General features: G+C 39.9%; 1 pseudogene across 1 annotated transcript; it reads right to left on the bottom strand.

Annotated features, from left to right (window-relative positions):
* Nucleotides 1-1,273: 1,273 nt before the first annotated feature.
* LOC308513820 lies at nucleotides 1,274-20,513 on the bottom strand (annotated as a pseudogene). Its single transcript has 3 exons — nucleotides 20,483-20,513; nucleotides 4,241-4,582; nucleotides 1,274-1,672 (listed from the first exon to the last, which is right to left on the bottom strand). The product of its transcript is annotated as an uncharacterized misc_RNA (transcript).
* Between the last annotated feature and the right edge of the window lie 2,506 nt (nucleotides 20,514-23,019).

Here is a 23,019-nt window from a genome sequence, read left to right as displayed (position 1 = left end):
CCTTTCCAGGAGCCAGCACATAGCATGAGGCAGGAGAGGGGGGCGATGCACATCCGAAGAAAACATTGATTATAGACAGTCCTCTGGAAAGATGTTTCAGATAGGCTTGATGGTAATTTTTCTTAGAGAGCACTTCAAGGTCAATTTAGAGTGCATAAGCCTTGTTGATTTTTCTGTTTTAAAAATGTCAAGTCAATTACCGGGTCCTGAAGCTGCAGAGCCTCCCATCAGGATCCATCTGTGCTCTTTCTTCTTGGCCTCGGTAGGCACAACATGGCCCATCTGGTTCTTAGGTGGGCACAGCGTTCAGAACATGATGCTATCTACCTGCAGAGGAGGTCCCACACAGGGAAGGTGAGAAACACCAGGTTCAATAACCCATGCAGAGTCCCTTTGATTCTAGATCAGAAGTCTGGGAATTGGCTGCCTCTGGGCTGCCCACAGAAAGATTTGTCCACACAGTGTTTTCTTTTAAAACAAATGATCAGTATTTCACTACTGTGATATTTTATATTAAAATCTGCATTTCAGCCTCTCTATAAATATCAGAACTTCTAGTGACACTGGGTTTCCATTCCTATCTGACAAAAACAGCCTGCTTAGATGAGGGATATACCTGCTCTTTTCTCCCTTCCTTCCTTCCTTCCTTCCTTCCTTCCTTCCTTCCTTCCTTCCTTCCTTCCTCCCTTCCTTCCCTTCCTTCCCTTCCTTCTCTTTCCTTCCTTCCTTCCTTCCTTCCTTCCTTCCTTCCTTCCTTCCTTCCTTCCTCCCTCCCTCCCTCCCTCCCTCCCTCTCTCTCTCTCTCTCTCTCTCTCTCTCTCTCTTTCTTTCTTTCTTTCTTTCTTTCTTTCTTTCTTTCTTTCTTTCTTTCTTTCTTTCTTTCTTTCTTTCCTTCTTCTTCCCCACATTTCTCACCATTATTATCACTTAGTATCATTTTCTAATGATTGTGTCTGCACTTCGTGTTGTATTTCTCACACTCAGTCTGTTGTTGCTCATCTATGTTCCCTGCTTGCATCTATAGGCATTTAAGTTAGTAACTCCTAGTGTATTTTTTCTAGTTAGAAACATTTTATTTAAATGTTTAAATAATAACCCACATTTTCAAATCATAAGATGTTAATACATTCAACAAAAATTTATATTATCTGACTGTGAATTTACAAAGTAATAATCCAAATAAATTTTGATTAGTTACATTTTACAAACATTACAAACCCCTTATAATAATGTAAACAAAATAACTTTTCCCTAAAAGGTGAACTTGAGAACTTCAGTCCTCTCTTTCGGGACTTGCACGTCTTCGCAGACTTCCTGATGAGGAATAACTTCGTTTGGAGATGGAGATTTGGACTTTGATTAGCTGCTTCTTGGTCATGAAAGACACCTGGATTTGATCTTGACCTCAATGGTGATCTCAATCCTTTCATATAACCAGACCTAGATCGTATGAGTGAAGCTGATCGTGATCTATGAAGAGACACAGATCTTGGTCACTGAGGAGATGCTGATCTTGACTTTCTTCTCCTGCTCCTGCTTTGTGAGTGAGTGTACTGTCTACCTCTGGATTTGGAATGTGATCTAAACTGTGACCTGCTGCTTCTTCTTCGCCAGCTATAGCAATGATAATCATAAGCATAATATCCTTTTTCTTTTCTTTTTTTAAATAAATCTTTATTGTTCAGATTATTAAAGTTGTTCCTCTTTTTTCCCCCATAACTCCACTCCACCCAGTTCCCACCCACCCTCTGCCCTTACCCGCCCCCACTGTCGTCATCCATAGGTGTACGATTTTTGTCCAGTCTCTTCCCACATCCCCCACACCCCTTTCCCCCCCTGAGAATTGTCAGTCCACTCCCTTTCTTTTTTTTAAAAATATATTTTATTGATTTTTTACAGAGAGGAAGGGAGAGGGATAGAGAGTTAGAAACATCGATGAGAGAGAAACATCGATCAGCTGCCTCCTGCACACTCCCCACTGGGGATGTACCTGCAACCAAGGTACATGCCCTTGACCGGAATCGAACCTGGAACCCCTGAGTCCGCAGGCCGACGCTCTATCCACTGAGCCAAACCGGTTAGGGCACTCCACTCTCTTTCTATGTCCCTGATTCTATTATATTCACCAGTTTACTCTGTTCATCAGATTTTTTATTCACTTGATTTTTAGATTCACTTGTTGATAGATATGCAATTGTTGTTCATAATTTTTATCTTTACCTTTTTTCTTCTTCTTCCTCTTCTTAAAGAATACCTTTCAGCATTTCATATAATACTGGTTTGGTGGTGATGAACTCCTTTAGCTTTTTCTTATCTGTGAAGCTCTTTATCTGACCTTCAATTCTGAATGATAGCTTTGTTGGATAAAGTAATCTTGGTTGTAGGTTCTTGCTATTCATCACTTTGAATATTTCTTGCCACTCCCTTCTGGCCTGCATAGTTGCTGTTGAGAAATCATCTGACAATCGTATGGGTACTCCCTTGTAGGTAACTGACTTTTTTTTTCTCTTGCTGCTTTTAAGATTTTCTCTTTGTCTTTTGCCCTTGGCATTTTAATTTGATGTGTGTTGGTGTGGTCCTCTTTGGATTCCTTTTGTTTGGGGTTCTCTGTGCTTCCTGGACTTGTAAGTCTATTTCTTTCATCAGATAGGGGAAGTTTTCTGTCATTATTTCTTCAAATAGGTTTTCAATATCTTGCTCTCTCACTTCTTCTGGCACCCCTATAATTCGAATGTTGGGATGCTTGAAGTTGTCCCAGAGGCTCCATACACTATCTTGATATTTTTGGATTCTTTTTTCTTTTCCGGTTGGGTGTTTTTTGCTTCTTCATATTTCAAATCTTTGACTTGATTCTTGGGATCCTCTTGTCTGCTGTTGGATCTCTGTATATTATTCTTTATTTCAGTCAGTGTATGCTTAATTTCTAGTTGGTCCTTTTTCATATCCTCGAGGGTCTCACTAAATTTATCAGTGGTTTCTAGAAAATTCTTGAGTAACCTTATAACCGTGGTTTTGAACTCTATATCCAGTAGTTTGCTTTCCTCCATTTCTGTCATTTGTGATCTGTTTCTTTTTCTCCACATTTTGGCTGCTTCCCTGTGTTGATAGAGTGGCTTTGTGTGCTAGGTGTCCTATAGGGCCCAGTGGCTCAGCCTCCCCAATTACCTGAGGTGGACACTCTTGGTGCACCTCTTGGTGGGCTGTGTGCACAGTCTTGTTGTAGTTAAGCCTTAATTGTTAATGGTATTACTGGGAGGAATTGACCTCCAGGTCAATTGTCTGTGAGAATCAGCTGTGTCTGCAGTGGGAGAACTTCTGTGCTGGAGACACCCTTATGGGGCAAGACTTGCTTCAGTGGGGCTTTGGTGCTCACTGAGTCTGACCCCTGAGTGTGTCCCTTATGGATCTGAGGAGTTGTAATCTGGATGGTCCCACTCTGGCCACTAGGTACACGGGCTCTTGGATCTCTAAGGAGGTGCTAATTTACCCTCTTCCTGAGGCTACCCAGTAGGAGCTACAGAGAGATATGCAGTTTCCTCTTCCTTGTTTGGGGTTTGGAGGTGCTCAGATGAGGCCCAGCTGTGAAGCAATGCAAGCTGCTGTGGGGCCTTGAGCCTTCTTTTGGATTTTCTGGTTCTCTCTGACCTAGTTGCAGTTTGTTAGGTAATTTTAGATCTCAAAGGGCCAGCCCATTCATATGCAAAAGCCTCTGCTCATAGCTTGGGTGGGGCAGGGTCTCAGGGAATCAACAAGGTGGAGCAAACAGCTATTGCTGATCCTCAGCCCTGCCCTAATAGACCCCGGCGGGTCTCAGTGTCCCATGGTAATCACTGCAAGCACCTCTGAGAAAGCTGCCCTCGAGTTCCGCCCACTGCCAAACAGTCCAGTTTCTCCCCATATGAGCCTGCGTCCCAAGACACTTGCCCAGAACTGGAGTCAGAGCCGTCGGGAGCTTGTGCCTCCCTCCCATTTGCAAAAGACACCAGCATCCTCCTTTGCCAGCCCTTTCCGCGCATGCTCAAGCCTCCGTACCTCTGCACTTTACTTCTGCACCTCCTGAGTCTCAGTATGCTTTTCTCTTTCCTTCTAGTTGTAGAATTTCCACTCAGCCAGCCTTCCTGTGGTTCTGGGTGATGTCTGTTTTGTCTTTAGTTGTAGTTTTGAAGTGGTTGTGTGAGGCAGCAATTTCAGGTGTTTACCTATGCCGCCATCTTGGTTTCCCCATAATATCCTTTTTCACCACACTCATAGCATCTACCATTTGGATCAAAGGGACATCAGGCAGGTGGTCTATCAAAATGAGATCTCTGAGGCATTCCTATTGATAGTTCAACCCTTATTCAGGAACTTTAAGTCACCTTGCCATCCAGGCCTCAAACTGAATCTTCTGCATCTCTAGTGTCTTCAAATTCCACATAGACAAATCCTGGAGGATTTCTTGCAATCCACACAATTATTAAGGGACCATAATAACTGAAAGCCCTTTATAACTCTCCTTTGCCAGCACCAGTTCCCTTGGTTTCTCTCCGTATCACTAGAAGTGCGACATGATGACTGGCCTGTGAGCTCGGCTCCTTCAACTCTGCAGTGCCCAGGGTGCGAGTAGTACAAAAAAGCTGCAAAGACCTATTGTACCAATGGTCCCAATGGCACTACCCTGTTCTAGTGTATTTTATTTTAAAACCCTGATTTGGCTTTAATTGGCTTGCTTTAAGCTAACAGGAACTAAGTCACCATCCTGTAGACTTTACATTCAACCTGGAAAAAGGCACACATATTCATTTACTCAGTCAACACTTCTTTAGTACTTGCTGTGTTCAAGGCATTGTGCTGGATGTTGGGATACAATTATTCAAAACAATTCCATTGCCTGCCCCATGACTTTACAGTTCAATTGTAACATTATTATTATAATTATATGATAATCACAGTTCAACTCATTATAAAATTGATGAATAGTTGCTATGCAAAGTAAATGGTTGCTGTGGGAAAGTGGAAGAGGAAACAGTAATTTACATAAAACAGCTAAAGAAACTTTCCCAAATATAACATGCTCCCTGACCTTGGAATGAGTAGATAATGTGATACTCTGAAATATACCTAGAGTACAGAACTAGGAAATGTCACACAAGAATTACCTGGGAATCTTGTTTTCTGAGATTAGGATTCAACTCTGAACCTGGAATAAACATGAGTCAACCATTATTTTATGATTCTGAAGTCATCTCATGATGTCACTGGGTCTTCAGGGGGATCAGCCTTCACTGTACTATTTAGTGTCATTGGAAAAGTCCCTTAATCTCTCTGGGCCTCATCATCCACTCTTGTAAATGGTCATTAAGGTCCCTTCAGCCTGAAAGTCCTATGACCTTTGAATGAAAGGGCTAAAGATGCATGACAAAGGGTGTACAGCAGTTGCAGATATCATATGACATGCCTTATGGACACCAAGGTATTCTTGAGGAATGGGTAAGTTTGGCAAGGTGGTATTTTAAACTCTAGGTCTTAAAGGAATTTGAGGATTTATTTTAATGGAGAGAAGTAAAGAGTGTCCTAGGTTGGAGATGAGCAATAAGGGTAAAGATACAAAATATAAGCCATAATAATAAAGGAACAGGAAAATCATAGAGCACCAACTTATGGGTGTGGCACCAGAGAAGAGCAAAAATAAAAAAGCTCAGATCAAGTGAGATCTGGAAGTTGAAGGAATTAGATCCTAGGGTAGAGGATTTAGTCTTGATCCAATCACAACGATTGAAGTGATGCTTTAAGAAGATTATTTGGACAATTTTGTAAACTAGGCTACTTCTTTCCTACCCCCTAACCTTAAACATCATTGACTGATAATCATCAAAGCCACCCACCTAGCCTCCTGAGTTCCTGTGCAACAAAGGCCTGGAACCCTTTGGGTCTTAAAGGAAATTATCATAACCTAAATCTATTGAACTATGATAAATAAAGCTGTGGTTAAAATAAAATTTTGAACTCAAATGGTCTTACAGATAAATATATATTTTTAAAAGCCAATGGCTGAAAATTTTTCAATCTACAGTCTGAGTTGATCCCAGGTAATTTTCTATTGTCAGCACTTTCCTCTCCCTTCTTGGTTAATAAAATACAAGGATCTGTTGACTCAGTTAAAAGAAGAAAGAAAAAGTAGAGTTCATTGATTTTCAGTCTCTGACTTATAATATGATCTACCTGGTCATCTGTAAATAGCAGGTGGAGTGTCATTTTCCTGGATTATTTGGTTCAAAAAGTTTGAGATTGAATTTTCTAAAGTCTCTCACCTCTTTTAAAAATTAAAAATGAGCCAGGCTGGTGTGCCTCAGTGGTTGAGCATTCACTTATGAACCAGGTGGTCACAGTTCAATTCCTGGTCAGGGCACATGTCCAAGTTGCAGGCTCAATCCCCAATAGGTGGCATGTATGAGGCAGCCAACCAATGATTCTCTCTCATCATTGATATTTCTATCTCTCTCTCCCTCTCCCTTCCTCTCTGCAATAAATAAAAATATTTTTTAAAAGTTAAAAATGAAAAAGGGAACAATAATCTGCTATGTTAGCCCAGTAGAATTGGGGTGATAAGTGCCAATAAGATGATTTCCAAGTTAAGTTTATTTAAAACACAAGGATAAAATCAACCGCCTGCCAGGATCCCTGGTTAAATCACCAAGCATCCCAACAGCACTAACCTGAATTATCAGGGCCCTCTTTAGTATTTCACAGGATCTTCAGAAGCAACTTTTAAAAATTATTTATATCTTCTAAATTTGAACATCATTAGCTCAATAGGATGCCAGCCATAAGAAGCAAATTCTAAACTCAATTCAGAAAATACTTGGAAAAATATTTAGGGTCAGTCATCTGTATTATTGCCCTCATTTTGAGGAATGCCTTTAAGCTTTCTTTGTTAACTTTAAGGATGAAGTGAATCCCTTCTAAGCTTTGTACGTAGCCCAGAAAATAATTTATGACAACATCTCAAAGCAAAGGAAAAAGCAAGTAACCTTATGGTTTCAAGGAACTTGTAGATATTTTTGGTGGGGAAATAAAAGATAAATGATAGGAAACCTATATCTGAATTATTTGTAGCTATTGTTTTGACACTTTGAAAATATTTATGATGTGGGTGGTACATTCATAATTTATCAGTTTTCAAGTTTCTCTCAGCAGAACTGCTCTGTGCTACTTGAAAATGGAAGCACACAGCATTAAAGCACTGAAGGCTCTGTGCTTAACTGGATTTCACCCATCAATCACAAGTATGCTTGTTTGCTACAGGGATGGGTTAAGCATTTGGTGCTCCACACAAGCTGAACATCCTATATAATAAAAGAGAAACATGCAAATTAGCCATCCCTCCGCTACGCTCAAGCCATGCCCACAAGCCATGCCCACAAGCCAATCAGAGTGACTACGCAAATTAACCCAACAGAGATGGCGGTTAATTTGCATATGCAGGTGTCAGGCACCCCAGGAGGCGACCACTGCCAGCACGGGAGGCGAGGCCTGCTGCACCAAGCCAAGCCCGTGGGCTCCCAGGACCTTCGCTGGCCAGAGGAGGCAAGGCCACCTGTGCCTAGCCATGCCTGTGGGCTCCTGGGACCTTGCTGGCAGAGAGAGGGAGGTTGGAGGACTTAGCAGAGCAGGAGACCGCTGGACATAGAACAGAGCAAGAGAGAGAGAGTGGCTTGGAGGACACGGCTCCCTCTGTCACCCCAGCTTCCTCATTACAGCTGTGGAAACTGACAACAGGGAGGACGAAGTCCCATCCCCACAGAATCAGCCAGAATCAGCCATTGGTCAGACAGCTCTCAGTGGCCTGATGGCCAGGACTTTCATTCACCTGCATCTCAGACTGTGACAGTAGAGAGGTGGGACTATGTCTAAAGAACAACTGTTGATACAACATAGCTCTGCAGCGGAAAGATGCCGGCATTATCAACAGAAAGTGTCTGCAGAGCAGCGTGCGTCTGATCTTGAAAGAAGGCGGCACATGCCACAGGATGTATCTGAACACCAGCTACTGGAAAAACATCGCTCTGATGCCAAAAAACACCGGCGTTATCGACAGAAAATGTCTAAAGACCAACATGTCTTTGAAGTTGAAAGAAGGCGGTGGCGACGACAGAATATGTCTAGAGAACAGTCATCAACAAGTACTACGAATACTGGTAGGAACTGCCTTCTCAGCGACAATGGGATCCTCGAACATAGTTGTGGTGGAATGACTGTTTGATGTGAATTTTGCCTATCACTAAATTTTTCTGATGAAAAAAATCTGATGCGAAATTTACTCAATGTTGTAGCAAAGGGAAAGTCTGTCCAAATGATATACATTTTCCAGATTACCCGGTATATTTAAAAAGATTAATGACAAATGAAGATTTTGACAGTAAAAATTTCATGGAAAATATTCATTCCATAAATAGTTCTTTTGTTTTTGCTTCCATGGGTGCAAATATTGCATCGCCATTAGGATATGGGCCATACTGTTTTAGAATACATGGACAAGTTTATCACCATACTGGAACTTTACATCCTTTGGATGTTGTTTCTCGGAAGTTTGCTCAACTCTATATTTTGGATACAGCCAAAGCTACAAGTAAAAGATTACCAATGCCAGAAAATCAGGGCTGCTCAGAAAGACTCATGATCAACATCAACAACCTCATGCATGAAATAAGTGAATTAACAAAATCGTACAAGATGCTACAAGAGGTAGAAAAGGAAACCCAATCTGAAGCAGCAGCAAAAGGTATTGCTCCCACAGAAGTAACAATGGCGATTAAATATGAGCATAACAGTGACCCAGGTAGATATAATTCTCCCCGTGTAACTGAGGTTGCTGTCATATTCAGAAACGAAGATGGAGAACCTCCTTTTGAAAAGGACTTGCTCATTCATTGTAAACCAGATCCCAATAATCCAAATGCCACTAAAATGAAACAAATCAGTATCCTGTTTCCTACAGTAGTTGCAATGACATATCCTATTCTTTTTCCACATGGTGAAAAAGGCTGGGGGACAGAATTGCATTAAGACTCAGAGACAACAGTGTAATCGACAATAATACTAGACAAAATGTAAGGACACAAGTCACACAAATGCAGCATTATGGATTTCATCTCTCTGTGTGGGACACGTTCAATCCTATTTTAAATGCAGGAAAATTAACAGTTTCTTGTGGATTCATATTTAAAAATGGAGGCCAATCGGATAAATTTCATCAAAGCAAACCAATCTAAGTTTAGAGTTGAAAAGTATAGTGGTTTGATGGATTATCTCAAATATATATCTGAAAATGACAATGTGCCGATTGGTAAAATGATAATACTTCCATCATCTTCTGAGGATAGACTCAGATATATTCAACAGTGATATCAGGATGTTATGGCAATTGTAATGAAGTATGGGAAGCCCTATTTATTCATAACCATGACATGCAACCCTAAATGGGCAGATATTGCAAACAATTCACAATGCTGGCAAAAAGTTGAAAACAAACCTGACTTGGTAGCCAGAGTTTTTAATATTAAGCTGAATGCTCTTTTAAATGATATCTGTAAAGTCCATTTATTTGGCAAAATAATAGCTAAAATTCATGTCATTGAATTTCAGAAACGTGGACTGCCTCACACTCACATGTTATTGATATTAGATAGTGAGTCCAAATTACGTTCCTCTAATTAATTCCCTTTCAATGTGCATGAATTTCATGCACCGGGCTACTAGTTTGTAAATAACATCACATTTTAAATGCAATAAAGGAGCTTCTATTTAAAGAATTCTACCTTTCAATCCATTCTCTATGTTATCTCTAAAATCATCTTTTGAAAGTTATAAATCAGAGCATGACACTCCTGCTCTTGCTAAAAGTGTTCAGTGATTTTCTATTTCTTACACCTAATCTCTCTATCTCTAGAATCTTCAGTGTTCTCACTCCAATTATAACAACAACAATCTTTTCACTCCTGAGATATAAAGTGAGGATTACTCCTAACCTCACATGAGTCTGGTTATTATATGTAAGTGGTCTTCTAGATCATAACAACATGAATGCAATGGAAACCATAGCAACACATTGATCTTCTTTTAATATTTGCTTACTTGTATACTTTGCCATTCTTTAGGATAGCTATTCCTTTTTGTCTGGTGAACCCATTAATTTCCACTTGAAGTATCACCTTCTTTTTGTACTTACTCAATTTCTGCAACAGTTAACTGTCCTGATGGATATATTCCTAAATTATTTGAGCATCTATTATAACAAATAAGTGTGATTAATTATGCCAGAGTATCTTAGTCTTCTCCAATGTCCTCCAAGTTCTGTGAGGGCAGTGGAATCTCTTTTACACAGCTTGTGTCTTTAGGGCCTGAAATATAATCTGTACTTAACAAATGCTGAAAAAATGAATAAAACAATGGCAGATCCTTTTATAAAATGAAGAGCTCTTTCTGTGATGCAAATAACATACCCTCATTCATTTGGTTTATGAGTTTGGATATTTGTCTTCTGGATTTTTGTTAATTGTGGTACAACAATATGTCCTGTAGCTTCACAGAGAACAATAGGAACATTTTCTCAGATATCCCATGCCTAATACAGTGATTTATCCACTAGAATGTCAAAAATGACTCAGGTAAGTGATAGAAAGGAAAATGAAAACCCCAGGCATCAATCTATTTTGTTACAAATTGTCAACCTCAGTTCCTTTACAAGACTGGAAAAAATATAATAAAGTTATCTGCTTTGAATTTCTTCTTTCCCTTCCTAGAAGGAAGTACCATTCTAGAGCAATGTCCAGAGGGCTGGAGGTACTCTGGCGCAGGTGGTGATGGGGCAAGTACTGGCTTCATCATTCCAGCATACCAGAGGGTGCAGGACCCTCTCCTGTCCTCTGCAGCAATTGAAGTTTGGTTGATACCTCCAGAAAAGTACACCTCAAAATTCTTCCATTCAGTAGGCCTTCTTTGATCAACCTCTAAGTGCAGTGTAAATTCCCAGTTTTGAACAAAACTGCTTTGTAAATTTTCTTAAGCATTTTATATGTCAGTTCAAGATTCCTAATTATACTTAAGTCTTCCTCAGGAACAAATGTACATGTTCCCTTTCTTAGATGTCCTCTTTCCACACCCAAAGGCTATCAGCATAAAATTTTCCTAATGTTGACAAATGAAATATTTACATCTATGGGATATATTTACCCTGTCTTCAACTTTATCTCACTCCTTCAATCCCCTCTCTCAAGTGACATATAGAATATTGAATTCAGATGATTTATTTTTTATTTAGAAAATATTGTAGCATCTCCTAAAAGTCATTGGAAGTTCCAAATTGCAAAAAATAAAATCTTATGTTATTATTTCAAAACCAGGATAGAACAAATGTATGGTAAGTCCAGAAACCTGGGTTTTAGTCCTGGTTCTGTCCTGATAAGCATTACTTTGGTTATTAATTACTATGCATTATTGTTTCAGATTCCAAATATGTAAAATAATAACAAAAGCAACAACAATAATAATAACACTAGTACTCTGCCATGGTCATAGAATAGGTGGAAAGATCAATTAGATAGGATGAAAACTCACTTTGGAAAGAAAAAATCATGACCTTTGAAGTGTCCCTATTTCCTTTCATGTGTTGTATGACACACATACTCAGGGCAGGCTGGTAAATTGGCTCTCCCAGGAGAGGAAAAAAGACCCCAGTTTGTAGTGGTTACTGATTTCTGTGGTAAGTACTCCCACATGGATGATTTCAAGCTGCCAACAGTTTAACAACCAGCTTACAAAATTTTTGACTATTTACAATTGGTTCTTGACACAATTGGCTTCAGTCCACGACTACATATTAGGTCACATATTAGATTAGGTCATTGCAAAATGACACACTAACGCCCCAAATCAACCATTTCAATGTGGGAAAGTAAAGATTACTCCTAACCCTTACGTAAGTCCTTCAGTTGTTATCTTTATATGGTCTTCTAGATTTGGACACCATGAGTGCAGAGAAAACATGGCAAAAAACTCAACACACTGAATTTTATAAATATTTGCTTTTCTTTCTATTTTGCAACAAAATAAAATTTACTGTGGCCACCCAGTTAGAACTCAGTGGCTATAACAGGTAATTATTTTGCATCCTAAGTTAAATGCAAAAATGTAATAATAATTAATATTACAGACTAGTGACCCAGTGCATGGATTCATGCACATTGAAAGGAAATTAATTAGAAGAAACATTTTAATATCACTATTCGCCCTTTCTCTATAATAGAAGTGTCAACCAAATTCACGATCGGCAATGACAGATCAAAACACACGTATGTGACTGGCACCAGCAAGAGCTTTATACATATCGTGCATGTGAGAGTCAACTTAGCCTTTTATAAATATAGAATAAACTTGCTTAATTAGACCTTTTTTCTGATGTAGCTAAAAACGTTTTCCAGCCCAGTGAAGCACCCCAACTTCTCTTTCAGGTAATTGTCAGCAACACAGCAGTAAATATCAACATGAAGCAGATTATTATTGTAGATCATGCAGGAAGAACAAAGGGTAAAATATTTAAATGCAGCAGTGTTTGACTATATTCTGCGCAGTGAGAAAGCCTGAAGTTAATTTCAAGGCCCACCATTTCTTACTTCTTTTCAGTCAGGTCAAGTTTCTAAACTTTCTAAATCTCCATTTTTCGGCTAATGAAAAGAAAATAGGATTCTACCAAGTCTCCTATCTACCTACTCCAGGACTTCTGTGAGGATCAAATGAGATGAGGCACATGAAAATGCTTCACAGACATCTGGTTAAAGTGTAAAATGATTGCACCTGGCTATATATAAAGCAAGTCATGTTCCTGGGCTGAAGAAACTGCAAGGAGGGTAGTCGCTAGGGAGAGGAAGCCAGGTGTTGCTACGTGACATCATTACCCGGCATCCACAGCAACCATTTCCTGGCTGGGCTGGGTTGTGGGCCGCATTTTGAGCCACGGGGGTCTCAGCAGCTTTGGCTGTGATTTGGTGTGCTGTCACTCCGGGGCGGTGGTGGGGCCTGTGTCCCACTTGGGGGAAGCCGAGTATTGGTTTGTCAGCGCCAGGTCTGTGGTGCTGTTTCTTTGTAAATGGCCAGTGTGCATCATGGCAGCTCCTGCATTGAGCGTCTGCCCCCTGGTGGTCAGTGTGCATCATAGTGACTGGTCAGACGGTCAGAGGGACACAGCATATTAGCCTTTTATATATAGAGATCATGTTTTATGAATGCTTTTGATGTGCCAGGCATTTCATATATAGTAATTCATCTATTCCCCACAATCACATTATGAGTAATTATTTTTTTAAAATATATTTCATTGATTTTCTACAGAGAGGAAGGGAGAGAGATAGAGAGTTAGAAACATCAACGAGAGAGAAACATCGATCAGCTGTGTCCTGCACACCCCCTACTGGGGATGTGCCTGCAACCCAGGTACATGCCCTTGACTGGAATCGAACCGGGGACCCTTCAGTCCGCAGGCCGACGCTCTATCCACTGAGCCAAACCGGTTTCGGCACATTATGAGTAATTATTATGCCCCACGTTACACAGAAGGAAATTAAAGCCTAAGTGCACAGTAGGTAAAGGGAGTGAGATGCATCCTGTGCCATCTGGTGTTAGCCAGGGCTCTTTACCACTGAGCGTTAGTCGCTCCAATTTCCTGGTGATCTACCATTAGCCTAGCACTGACCTATTCTACCAATGAAACTAGCTAGTTACATTTATCACAGTGAAGTTATGTTCCATTTCCACCCTTGGCTTACAGCAGGAAATTCTTGAAAAATTCTATTCATTGAGAGAGCAAACTAATTGGTTTATATTAATGGCTCAGATATCCCCCTCATCTGACCTTAATTTAGATTATCTTTTCCATATGGTAATTCCCCTGCACTGGATCTGTAGCAGAGTAGAGTGTTTTCTCCAAAACTATAGAAATAGATGGTATAATATTGGGTAAAGTGAACTCTTCCTGCTTTTTCCTATCTATGCAATGCCTGGTCCCTAGCCCTAAAAAAGCTTTCTTACTTGGAGTTTGATTTTTATATTATTGTAAATTTCCTATTAATAGAACTTCACTTTTTTTTTTTCTTTAGCTACACCAAGACCAAGATAAAAATAAACATTAAGTTCTTAATAGACTGGAAGGAGGGTCATGGAGGGGGTTTGGGAAAGAAGTTTGCTTTTTAGTGAATGGCAAACTTAGTTTGGTTTATAGGCAGAGGTACAGGGGAGTGTGGTTGAGAGATAATTTTCACGGCAGAGCAAAAAATTATGACAGGCTAAGCAGCATTCTAGTTCTCCCAAGAGAACTGCTGCAAAAAGCTGCATAAGCAGACATTTCATTTTATTAACTGCTGCAGGGGAGGAAGCCTGTTGTGAAGAACTGTATATTGTCATGGGATCTCTGCCTTCTTTGGAACTTCTCTATATAAAAAAAAAAAAAATGGAAGGAGCCCTGGTTGATGTATCTTAGTGATTAGAGCATCAGCCTGCACACTAAATGGTCGTTGGCTCAATTTCCTGTCAATGACAAGTACCTGGATTGCTGATTTGATCTCTGGCCCCAGTTTGGGCATGTGCAGGAGGCAACCAATTGATGTGTCTCTCTCACATCGATGATGTTTCTCTCTCTCTTTCTCCCTCTCTCCCTCACTTCCACTCTCTCTAAAAATCAATGGAGAAAATGTCCTCAGGAGAGGATTAAAGAAAAAGAAAGGAACTGCGGAGGGTGGGGCACAAGGAAACTTATGGGAGGATCTGACCCATCTTCACTATAGAAGGATTCCCCAGACTTCCTTCTCAGTGCATGCCAGTGAAAATGCTTACCCAGCTGTATGTGTAAAGCATGCTGCAGTTCTTTCTGCAAGTAGTCATAGTTCAAAAAGTTTGGTTTGACCTGTGACCTTTTAGAACTTGCATTGCAAGAAGCAAACCATAGCAGGGTTCTCTTCTATCGGTATTTAAAAAATGGCCTCTTCTAGATAATATTTCTGCTTTCCTTCGCTCTCTTTTAACAATCTCATTTTAGAATTATAAAATTCCTTAAATTATTTTTACAAGTAAAATTACTGTATAAATAATCTATAAAGACCCAATTCAGTCTATACCATAAGATATTTTTCTCTCTAGAATTAGCCTCTTTGTTTCAGAAATATTTGATTTGCTGCAAGTGCTAAGTAAACAATGACAGTGAGAAGTGTAGGTAAAAAGGATGCTCTAATTTGAGTCTTTCTGGTTCGGTTAGGGACAAAGGCAATATAAGAATTTTTGACTCAGCTGGAATCAAAGTTACACATTATGGAACTACATAAACACAAATTTTTAAAATGTTTCCAGTCATATAAGAGGTTTTCATATGGTGAATGCTAAATCATATTTGTCATTTTTTATTATTTTATTTCAATTGGCAACTTTTTAATGTTTCTTAATGTGATATATATATATATATATATATATATATATATATACAATATTAAAATAAAATAATAAATGAGGCTTGGCACATAGTTAGTAATAAGGTTCTGTTGAATGAATGCATGGATTAAAGTATTATAAGCCCTTTCTCAGCCCTAGTCCTAACTCCAGTTCCCAAAGATAAGCATTTTAAAATCAAAGCTAAGTTTTTCTTTAAGACTTTATTTTTTTATGTGCTTCTGAATAGGAAAACATTTACTTGTTAAAATGTCTATACTACCCAAAGTAATCTACAGATTCAATGCAGTCCTATCAAAACAACAATGGCATTTTTCACAGAACTAGAACAAATAATCCTAAAATTTATACAAAGCCACAAAAGACTCTGAACTGCCAAAACAGTCTTGAGAAAGAAGAACAAAGTTGGAGGTATCATGCTACCTGATACCAAACTATACTACAAGGCTATAGTAATCAAAAGAGCATGGTACTCGTATATAACAGACGCATAGATCAATGAAACAGAATTGGGAGGCCAGAAATAAATCCATGCTTATATGGTCAATTAAACTATGCAAAAGGAAGCAAGAATATGCAATGGGTTAAAGACAGTCTCTTCAATAAATGGTGTTGGACAAACTGGACAGATACATGTAAAAAAAAAAAAAAAGAAGCTACACCACTTTTTTACCCAATATACAAGAATAAAGACAAAATGGATTAAAGACTTAAATGTAAGAACTGAAACCACAAGACTCCTAGAAGAAAACATAGCTCTTAGTAACATTTAAAAAAAATTATTGAACTTATTGGGGTGACATTGGTTAAGAAATTATATAGTTTTTAAGTGTACTAGTCTATAATATATCATCTGATATTGAATTGTGTGTTCACCACCCAAAGTCAAGTCTTCTTCCTTTGCCATTTATCCCCCTTTACCTTCCCATCCCATTTTCCCTCTAGTAGTCTCCCTACTGTTGTCTGTGCCTATTAGTTTTGTTGTTGTTGTTATTCTTGTTGTTTGCTTAATTCCTTCACCTATTTCACCCAGCCTCCTAACCCCACTCCCCTCTGACAGTTGTTGGTCTATTCTCTGTATCTATGAGTCTGTTTCTATTTTGTTTGTTATTTTGTTCACTAGAGTCCACATATAAGTGAAAACATGTGGTATTTGTCTTTCTCTGACTGGCTTATTTCACTTAGCATAAATATCTCTAGATATACCCATGCTGTCGCAAAAGGTAAGATTTCATCTTTTTTACAGCCAAGTAGTAATCAATTGTGTAAATGTACCACAGCTTTTTTTATCCACTCATCTACTGATGAGCACTTAGTCTGTTTCCAAATCTTGGCTATTGTAAATAACACTGCAATGAACATAGGGGTGCACATATTCTTTCAAAGTAGTGTTTCAGATTTCTTCAAATATATTCCCTAAAGTGTAATTGCTGTGTTATAAAACATTCCAATTTTTAATTTTGTACTCTGAGACTTTTGCTTAGTGGCCTCAGATCCAGCACTGGCACAGAGTTTGAACGTGTATCAATCTGGTAAGCACCATTCGCTCCTACCTGCTGACTCACTGAGAACCTACATAATGCAACTTGAGGTCCATTGGAGGCTCTTTCAGTGACTTAGCCTAACAGGCAGCTGTCAGGTGAAGACAGGTAGTGGTGGATCTCAGCGTGACTTGGGCCTTTTGCCTACTATCATTGCCGGGAGCTGGTCCATGCTTGCTGTTTCAAGGGACCTGGCATATATGGCATACTGTTCTTAATATGTTTGCTCACCTTCTAGGCACTATGTGTTTTAACCAAGGTCTCTGAGAAAGGTTGTTTCCCCAGGTAGGGATTTTCCCCTGAAGTTAGGGAGGGAATAAAACCTCTTAACTAAGTGCCAGGTGGGTAATTAATCACTTTAACTACGAACAATCATGCTTAAGCTACATAATCTTTACTCCCTGGAATGGAGATAAGAAACGCCCTAACCTTTGAAATAGAGATTGATAGGATTGGAATCAACTGGTATAAATACAGATGTAAGAAGACAGACAGAGAGAGAGACAGAAATTGGCACAGAACCTACACAGAACGTTCTCTAGAGACAGAAGAACTTCGCTGGAGAGAACATGGCAAAAGATCCTGGACAGAAACTGGCCTCAGAACCTAGAGACAGAACCTAGCGAGAGAACATGGCAAAAGATCCTGGACTGAACCTGACTACAGAAATTGGCAAGAGAACCTGACTAGAACCTGGTGACTGAACCTGGCTGGAGAACCTAGCAAGGGAACATGGCTACAGAACCTGGCTGGAGAACCTGGAGAACCTAGCAAGAGAGCATGGACACAGAACCTGGCTGGAGATCCGAAGCAGAACCTCTCTGGAGATCGAGACCAGAACTTGGCTGGAGATCCTGGCTAGGCTGCTGATCAACTGAACACTGTCTCCGTGTCATTCCTTCTTCGCCGACTCCTTCCACACCTTTGGGGACCCCTGGACCCGCTGGGGTTGGACCCCAGCATATCACCTGGGCTCAGTGCTGATGGAAGCTATCCTTGGTCCTTCCGATGCACATCAAGGCCAAGCAGAGGCAGACACAAACTGTGGAGCACTTTGAGCTCCAAATGGGTTGTCCTGGGCCAGACACAGGCAGTGTCTGACATTGACCTGCACCCGAGTCCCTCCCAAGAGGCCCCAGAATAGATACACCAAGTGGTCAGCTTTAGAGAAGGGACCAATTGACCTCAAAAGCAGCATATCCAAAGGGAGGTCTCAGCAGGCACTAAACACTGCTGAGGAAAATTCTGCTTTGTGTGGTCAGCACCTGCATGGAAGCTCATACACTTTGTTTGGGGTTGATCCTCACAGTCAGTCATCCTGAGAGTCGACTCCATGCATGAGTGGGCCAAAAGTAATCAAAACTCAATTACAACAGGATGCCTTACATAAGCCACCCCAAGGGTCATTCCTGGACCACCAGATCAGGTGATGAAGGAGACTGTACCACTGGATCCCAAAGAACACCTACTACATTAGGCCAACTTAACAAGACCAGAAGACATTGCAGATCTACCTAACACAGAAACAAGCACTAAGAGACAGTCAAAATGGGTTGACAGGAAAATGTGCCCCAAATGAAAGAATAGACGAAATCTCCAGAAAAAGAGCTAAATAAAACAGTCATATAATTTACCAGATATAGAGTTTAAAAAAATGGTTATAAGGAGGCTCAAGGAACTTAGTGAGAACTGCAACAGCATGGATGAAGTGAAGGATCAAATCTGCAATTTGGAAGACAATTTAGTAGAAAGTGCCCAATCAGAGCAGCAGAGAATTTAAAAAATGAGGATACTTGAAGGGACCTTTGGGACTATATAAAGCCTAACAATATCTACATCTTAGGGGTACTACATGATAGGAGAAGAGACAGAGCAAGGGATCAAGAACCTATTTGAGGAAATAATGGCAGAAATGTCACCTAACCTGGTGAAAGTAAAAGGCACACAAGTCAAGGAAGCACAAAGAGTTGCAAAGAAGAAGAATCCAAAGAGGCCCACCCCAAGACATATAATTAAATAGCAAAGGTTAAAGACAAACAGAAAATCTCAAAAGCTGCAAGAGAAAGACAGTTGCCTACAAGGGAGCTCCCATAAGACTGTCAGCTGATTTGTCAATAGAAAATTTTCAGGCCAGAAGGGATTGCCATGAAATATTCAAAGTGATAAAAAAGAAGGATAACTCTGTCCAACGAGGCTATCATTTAAAATGGAAAAAAAAAGAGCTTTCCAGATAAGAAAATCTGAAGAAGTTTATTACCACCAAACCAGTATTACAAGAAGTGTTGGGTGATCTTCTTTAATAAAAAGGAAAGAAGAAGCGGAGTAATAATGAGGAGGAGGAGGAGAAACAACAAAGGAACATATTAAAAAACTAAAATAGCAAAAAATACGTGCCTATCAATAATCACTTTAAATGTAAGTGGCTTAAATACACCATCAAAAGACTTAGAGTAGCAGAATGGATAAAAAAACAAAACCATATATATGCTGTCTACAAGAAACACACCTCAGAATGAAAGACACACAGAGACCAAAAAGTAAAAAAAAAAAATATTTTATGCATGTGGAATGAAGAAAAGCTGGGGTAGGAATATTTATATCAGACAAAATATACTTTAAAACAACTATAATATTAGAAAAAGGAGGACACTACATAATGATAAAAGGAGAAATACAAAAAGAGCATATAATGCTTGTAAGCATTTATGTACCCAACATAGGAGCACCAAAATATGTCAAACAAATCTTGATGGATATAATGGGAGAGATCAATACTAATACAGTCATAGTAGGGGATTTTAACACCCCATTGACATCAATGGATAAATCTTCCAGACAATATATCCACAAGGAAACAACAGACATAAGTGATACACTAATCCAGATAGATTTAATTGATATTTTCAGAGCATTTCACCCCAACACAGCAGAATATACATTCTTTTCAGGTGCACGTGGAACATTTTCTAGGAGAGACCACATGTTAAGACACAAAACAAGTCTCAATAAATTTAAGAAGACAGAAATCCTGTTAAGCATCTTCTCTGACCACAATGATATGAAACTGAGAAATCAATCACAAGAAAAAAACCTGAAAACACACAAACACTTGGGGTCTAAATAACAGAGAACTAATGGGTCAACAATGCGATCAAAGCAGAAATCCAAAGATACCTTTAGACAAATGAAAATGAACACACAACCCAAACCTATGGGACACAGCAAAAGTGGTTCTAAGAAATTTATAGCAATACAGGCCTATCTCAAGAAACAAGAAAAATGAACAATCTAACTTTACACTTAAAGTTACTAGAAAAAGAACAATAAAGAAAATCCAAAGTGAGTAGAAGAAAAGAAATAATAAAATCAGAGCAGAAAAAAAAATTAGCATCTGGAAAACACACACTACACAGTACAAAAGACCAATAAAACCAAAAGCTGGTTCTCTGAAAAGATAAGCAAGATTGACAAACCTTTAACAAGACTCATGAGGAGATCCAACATGGCGGCCAATAGGACTGTAGGGAGGGAGAGAGTGTGACAGAGTAAATAAATGAGAGGGGCATGTGTGGTATGTGTGTGGGTGAGTGAAGGACAGATAGATATCTCAGGAGTCCCAGGGACTGGCAGATCAGACTCTCCTAGATGGGGAGCCCCTGCTACGGCTGTGGGCACTCCCAGGCCAGCTAGGCTTTGGCGAATACCTATGCCATCTTGTAGAGGGGAGCAACAGAGGCCAGGAGTGCTGCCACACCAACACCCAGACCAATCTCAAACAGCACCCCTGGACCTGTGCAAGGAGCCGCTTGCCAGCCATAACATGCTTGGAATCACCACCATGCTCCAGCAGTGAGCATCGCGGTACTGTGACCTGGGTCCCAGACATCTGCAGTGAGTGTGCACCAGACATACCTCCAGAGCTGTGCCTCCTAGCCAGAGCCCAAACCCAACTTCCCAGGATCCTACACTTCAGGTCCCCACACTGTGAGTGCAAGCCACCAATACCACACTTCCCACTCCATCCCTGATCCCAATACAGAACCACAGCCTGATGAGTGCTACAGCCCACTCCTAGACAGAGTGCACTCTGCCACCAGCACAGTGGGGTAAACACAGTCTATTCAATAAATGGTGTTGGGTAAATTGGACAGATACATGCAAAAAAAAAAAAAAAAAAAGAAACTAGACCACTTTCTTACACCATACACAAGAATAAACTCAAAATGAATTAAAGATTTAAATGTAAGACTCAAAACCCTAAAAATACTAGAATAAAGCATAGCAATATTTTTTCTGATATGTCACTTCGGGCAAGGAAAACAAGAGATAAAATAAACAAATGGGACTACATCAAACTAAAAAGTTTTCGCATAGCAAAGGAAACCATCAACAAATGAGAAGACAACCCATCTAATGGGAGGACATATTCACCAATGATACATCTGATAAGGGGCTAATAGCTCAAATTTATAAAGCTCTTATACAACATAAGACAAAAAACAACAACAAACAAACAAAACAAACCCAATTCAATTAAATAATGGGCAAAAAAAAAAAAATGGGAAGAGGACCTAAATAGACACTTCTCCAAAGAGGGCATAAGATGACCAATAGAGCTATGAAAAGATGCTCAACATCACTAATCTTCAGAGAAATGCAAATTAAAACCACAATGAGATATCACCTCATACATGTCAGAATGGCTATCATTAATAAATCAACAATCGTTGAGGATGTAAAGGGAACCCTCGTGCATTTTTGGTGGGATTGCAAATTTGTGTAGCCACTAGGGAAAACAATATGGAGATTCTTTAAATAATAGAAATAGAACTACTATTTGACCCAGCAATCCCATTTTGGGGTATTTATTTGAAGAAATCCAAAACACTAATTCAAAAAATATATATGCACCCCTATGTTCATTTCAGTATTATTTACAACAGCCAAGATATGGAAGTAACCCCTGTGCCCATCAATACATGAGTGGGTAAAAAATTAGTGGAACATATATACAGTAGAATATTACTTGGTTTTAAAAAGTGAAATATTATAACTTGCGACAATTATGGATGGAGCTAGAGGGTATAATGCTAAGTGAAATAAGTCAGACAGAGAAAGACAAATACCATATGATTTCACTTGTATGTGGAATCTTAAAAATTAAAATAAATGAACAAACAAAACAAAAAAACAAAAACAATTCATAGATACAGAGTACAAACTGATGGTTGCTAATAGGAGAGGTATTGTGGGGCTGGGTGAAAAGGTCAGGGGGATTAAGAAATACAAATTGGCAGTTACAAAACAGTACCATGAATGTAACTATATATATATATATATATATATATATATATATATATATATATATATATATATAAGCCAGTGTCTGTGACAACTGTGATGACCAAACGACAGGTCACCATGAGGTGCATTGAGCACCTCTTGGTCCCTCCTCCTCCCCACAACAGCCAGCGGGTGGGGAGGTACTGGGGACTGGCAAGCGGGCTGAACAGTTGACCTCTTGGTCCCTGCCCCAGGCCTGCAGGCTCCAATGGATCAATGATGGTGAACAGGGGAATCCGGATGGGTGGCAGGAGGACCGGGTTGGCTGTCAGGCCGTTGGGATCACCAGCTCATCCCTGGCTGCTCTTGGGCTCAGGCCTGCAGGAAAGCAGGCACCAGTGACTTCACCTCCATGCGTGTGCGCCAGGTGGCTATTGATGGAACGTGCTGCTCGCCGCTCACGCCAGGGTGGGTAGGTCGCAGGCTCGCCCCACAGCTTCCATCAGCTCCTCAAACCCCAGCAGTTAGACCAGAATCACCCCGGCCCCTCGCTGGGTTGGCCCCACCCTCCAAGGAGCGGTTAGAGGCACCCCTAGGCAACAGGATAGGGTCTGAGTTTGTTGGGGGAAAGTCAAAGGAATAGGGGGAAGGTGTTAAGGGTCTGCGGGGTTGGGGTGGTCCATCTGGAGTAGGTTTGGAGTGTGCTGGGAAAGGCCTCGACCCCAAA

This window comes from Myotis nattereri (assembly GCF_964212035.1).
Source record: "Myotis nattereri genome assembly, chromosome: 2".
Classification (NCBI taxonomy): Eukaryota; Metazoa; Chordata; class Mammalia; order Chiroptera; family Vespertilionidae; genus Myotis; species Myotis nattereri.
The sequence above is the reverse complement of the archived record's forward strand: the minus strand, read 5'-3'. Positions and strand labels throughout refer to the sequence as shown.